The sequence below is a fragment of the Pteropus vampyrus genome, unplaced genomic scaffold (genome assembly GCF_000151845.1).
Source record: "Pteropus vampyrus isolate Shadow unplaced genomic scaffold, Pvam_2.0 Scaffold146, whole genome shotgun sequence".
Classification (NCBI taxonomy): Eukaryota; Metazoa; Chordata; class Mammalia; order Chiroptera; family Pteropodidae; genus Pteropus; species Pteropus vampyrus.
This window is the reverse complement of record NW_011888927.1, coordinates 4,761,094-4,766,419: the sequence shown is the minus strand read 5'-3', so window position 1 is coordinate 4,766,419 and position 5,326 is coordinate 4,761,094. Positions and strand designations below refer to the sequence as shown.

General features: G+C 37.2%; 1 pseudogene; it reads left to right on the top strand.

The window, feature by feature from the left end:
• The first annotated feature begins 4,049 nt into the window (after positions 1-4,049).
• Positions 4,050-5,326, top strand: part of LOC105298177 — a 3,176-nt pseudogene continuing 1,899 nt past the window's right edge.

Sequence of the window (5,326 nt, the reverse complement as noted above, 5' to 3'; positions counted from 1 at the left end):
GGGTACATATGTACAATTGAATATTACTCAGCCATAAAAAGTGAAATATTGCCATTTGTGACAACATGGATGGATCTTGAGAGTATCATGCTAAGTGAGATAAGTCAGACAGAAAAGAAAAAGAACTATCTGATTTCACTCATATATGGGATATAAACCAAAAACTAGCAAATAAACAAACAAACTCAGAGATACAGACACCAGAGTGTTGGTTACCAGAGGAGAAGGGGGCGGTGAGGTGAGGAAAAAGAGAGTAAAGGGGGTCAAATATATGATGGGAGGAGACTAGACTTTGGGTGATAAGTACACGATTCATGTTATATTATAAAGTTGTATACATGAAATGTATGTAATGCTATTAACCAATGTTACCCCAATAAATTTAATTTTTAACAAAAGAAAATTAGCTTAGCTGACAAAAGACTTTACGTTAAAAGAGAATATCAACATGTGAAACAAATATGTGCTTGTCTTGAGAATAGTGTAAGGCACATAGGAAAAAAAGGTGAGTTCTGGCTAAAGCATGTGTTCATATATTTAAGTGAAGTATGAAACTTGATAAGACCTAGGGAAATATTAGCAAAGGATCTGGAAATGTGTCCTCATCTATATATTGAGGAGGTTGGACTAAGTCAGGAGTCAGTAAACTTCCTGTAAAGAGCCATATAATAAATATATTCAGCCTTGTGAGCCATAAGATCTCTGTCACAAATACTCAACTCTGTTGTAACATGAAAAGAGGTAGTAGACAGTAGGTAAACAAATGAGTGTGGCTGTGTTCTAATAAAACTTTATTAAAAAAAAAACAAACCAGCAGGCCAGATTTGGCCTGTTGACCACAGTTTATTGACCCCTGGACTAGAAGATTTCTAATTCAATATTCCAGATTCAATGTTCTCTGTGTGTGAGTGTTAACATTAGCCAACATGGATTTTGTGATTTTCTATACTCATTAGACATTGATCAAGAAATGTGATTAATGGTGAGGTAGCAAACCAACTTAGGCTTCAAACACAATTTAACTTTAGCTAACTATGCATCAATTTAACCATAGTTCAATTTAGTATTACTATACATATGTATGAAATATTGTGATGTTGCTTGTAGTGTTATGACTATTTTAATAGGTCCATTTTAAATAACTACCTAATACATTTTATGAAGCATTTTCAAACATATATGGATATAGGAAATCTCAATAAGGAAGTTTAAGGAAAAATAAATACTATTAACTATTAAGAATCTTAAGTTTCTTTTTAACAAGGCTAACAATCAAAATAATAGTCACTCATACGTTAAGACATTTTTAGAGCCATATCAGTAGCTAAGACTGCACAAATTTCTACAGTTGTCTTTTTTAACATATGGTGTTTCAGCTACAAAATTCTTAATATATACCTTCTCTGGTCCTGGTGCTAGGCCACTGAGGGAAAAAAAGCAGGTTTGAAAATGTTATGCTAAAAGCAGGGTTAGCAGAGGGTTTCTATTGTAGTTGAAGGACAAATGTCTGTTTAAGACATGATCTCAGTAAAAGGAGGATGATGGTGGAAGTAAATTGACATTTATAGGAAGAATTGTGGGTATCTTGTTTTCATTGATTAGTTATTTATGAATTAATTATTAATTATTTATGAATTAGTAAGAAGCGGAAGGGTTTCCCAAGGAGTTCAAACTCCAAAATGAATTTTTCCTCAACTATTAGCCTGTTTCAGTTTTTACCTCTGACTCACTATTTTTATGATTTGGGAAATTAACTTATTTGAACCTCAGTTTCCTCATCTGCAAAATAGGAAGAATAATTCTCCTCTGGGGATTGCTGTGAAGATTACAGATATGTGTGTAAAGTGCTTGATATGTAATAAGCACTCAAAAAAAAGTAGCTATTTTTACTATGAGTTTCACAGCACTGAGGTTGTTTAGAAAAACTAGTAATTGCCACAGTAAAGTCAAAAAGACTTTCTTGGTACCGAAAGGGAGAGAAAAAGTAGTGACTAACAAGTCATTGAACATAAGGACCATCATCCTTCTATCTATCAGAGGCTAACATGATATATAGCACGAAATTGACATTTAGAAATACTGATTTACTAGATTGAGAAGGTGGAAATTCCTTAAAAGGAGAGATGAGTACGCTTTACTTACAGACAGGAGAAAGACAGCAGAAGGTTTTTTGTTTTTTTTTTTTTTTTTTTTTTAAGGGCTAGGGAGTCCCTATAAGGGAAGCACATTTCAGTGAAAGCAGAGTTTCCATGGACAGCTGATTTTGAACCACTGTCACACCCATGGTCTGAGGCAGCTGTCCAGCCTGTTTCTGTTTTTCTGTTTAGTGGTTCATCCTAAAGCCGTGTGATCCTTCCTCCCTCTGTTACTGCAAGGCCTACTGCAAACCTACAGCCACTGTTGTACTTCTTAAGGCCTCTCTGCAGGGCAATTTCCTGCTGCTAAAGCTCTGCTTCAAAGCCCCCAAACTATGAAACACGTCGGAAGATTCCAGGCGCACTTGTTGGACATTACAGAGGCCAATGACAAGATGGGTACACAGAAGGGTCCCTGGCTCTGCTGGTCCCCAAACTCTCAATTCAACGAGTCACATTATAAAGGCTCTAGCAACTTTGCTTTGTGAGGTTCTGCATGACTAATATCCATTTGGTTCTTTGAACAGAGACAGAGCCAAAAGAGAGTCTGTCTGAGAAGTGTTAGCCTGATTTTCAAGTTGTAATTTCTTTTACCTGTCTTGAAAGATGAGGAGAGTTCTGGAGATGAGTGGCGATGGTTGTACAACAGTGTGAATGTACTTAATGTCACTGAACTACACACTAAAAAATGGTTAAGAAAGTAAACTTTATGTGTATATTACCACAATTTTTTTAAAAGGGGTGATTGCTTTGAAAGATTATCACTTTTCATAGCAGCGAGTAACTGGTATAAACTCAAAGCATTTTCATTTTAGTGAGAAATCCAAGATTCTTGTTCTTAGGAAAGAAAAAGTATAGAAAGATATTTTTAGGAATTTTTTGGGAATTGCTTACAAATGGAAGTGTCTTCATTTTGGCACTACCAAGAACCCAGTAGTTTTCTGCCAAATTGATAGTTTCCTGAGGAGTTATTAATAGTTCATCCTATCATGAGAGAAAACAAGAGAGGAAAAGGAGGTAGATCAGCACAATGTGCCATCCAGAGCACAAAATGCTCAGGAAAAATCTGGGGAAAAAAATGGGAAAATGGAAATGAAAAGTAGAAAGCAACATGAAATTGGAGTAAAAAGAAGAAAATAGTGCTCTGCTGAAGTCTGTGGACCCCCAGCAACAAGCATAGCAACATGGACTGTGAAATTTCAAGGTACTTTAATCTGTCAGCAGAACTCAACAGTGAAGACATTGTGAAATAACATAGGACTAGAGAGAAAAACTGAGCATGGACCTCAGCCACCTATGAGCTGCTGTGATGCTCTGTAGGACAGAGGAGGTCTGAACAATATATATACATTCTCTCTAGATCTATGCTTCTTAAACTTTCACATGTGTCAGAATTACCTGGAAGCCTTGTTAAAACAGAGGTTGTTGTGCTGACCTCCAGAAACTCTTCTTGAGTGGATCTTGGCTGGGGACTGAACATTTCTAGTAAGTTCTCAGGTGATGCCAGATGCTATCGGTTTGGCGACCACACTTGGAGAACCACAGCTGTAGAATTTAAAAGGTATAGAATATTAATGATTGGTTGTATGCCTTTTTGTTTGTTTTGTTTGTTTTTTTTTATGCTTAAAAAGGAAGGCCCAAATCAGGACATGTAGTAAGGGACTGTACTAAAAATGTTTAAATCCAGGTAGACCTTGTCAACCATTTGATCTCTCAATGCAGTGGTTAAGAATGTAAACACTTGAGTCAGACAGATTTGGACTATGTCACTTTCTAGCAGTATACCTTTGGTCAAATTTCTTATCCTATACCTTATTTCCTTCATCTGTAAAATTAGGATAATATAGCACCAACACAATGGGGTTGTGGAAAGATTAAATGATTGATGCCTATACAAGGATTTAGCACAGTACCATGGCACACGGTAAATGTAGCAGACATTTATTTTTGGCAACCCAGCATCCATCTCTGCCACTTTTGTACTAGTCCCAATTACCTCTCCACTACTGTGTATAGCCTTTTGAAATCTTAATCTTAGAAACAAAGCCAAGATAACAACCTGCCATACTGATCTTCCCAGCTTACCATGGAAACCACTTCATCCCATGGCAGGTAATTTATAAGCAAAAGTATAAGGATATACATTGCCTTTATGAAAATGTTTAATCCTTGAGTATTCTATTCAGTGTTACTAGAGAGGGAGCAGATATCTCTAGAGATTTTCTGAGTGAATTAATTAATTTGCAATTGCAATATTATTTAGTACCTTGTATTCATAGCACTGTGCTAGAAGTGTTGCAAGGGAGGCATAAGATTTCTGTCTAATTTGTGATGAAAAGTCGAAGCTAGCTGACAGGATAGAATGTAATTTTTATCTTCTGCAATTCAATAAAGACTGATAATTTGAGATGAGAATAATTTTAATTTCAATAAAACAAACAAATGACCAATTTGTTCTCTTTTGTTAGAGGTTATACTTATAGTAGTTAAGAAATGATTGAGTTCACCATTTCTCTCAAACATACTACGAGGGAACAAACACTCTGGGCCATGGCTTCGAGGCTAGTTCATATGCTATAACCTGATAAGGAATGTAAACCTTTGTCCCCTGCACCTACCCATTAATCTCTTAAGACAAGTGCTGCTATGGTTCCATAACATAAGTGTACTCCCCAGGGTCTATGTGCAATAAAGCAGGAGTCCCTAAACCCCGGGCCACAGACCAGTACCGGTCCATGGTCCACGGCCAGTTAGGAACAGGGCGGCACAGCAGGAGGTAGGCAGCACGCAAGTAATTGAAGCTTCATCTGCATTTGAAGCTGCTCCTCAGCGCTAGCATCGCAGCCTCAGCTCTACTTCAGATCCCAGGCATTGGATTCTCATAGGAGCACTGGTCCCTGGTGCCAAAAGGGTTGGGGGCCGCTGCTCTGAAGGTTGAAGTTTGTTGGGTTTTTTTTATGCCTCCTGTTTTTATTGTCTTTTGATGGTTTCATATAGTTGCTACCCATAATCCTTTCCTTCTTTCCTTGGAAGCTGTCTTTTCTCTTCTATATAGCCACAGGCTTCAGGAAGACCAGTCCCAGTTTCTAGCTGTGTGAAGGAAGAGGCAAAGGTGATATTTCTTATCTTAGATTGGCACATGACAAGGTTTTGCAAAACAATTCTGGCTATGATGAAATGAGGAGAAGTCT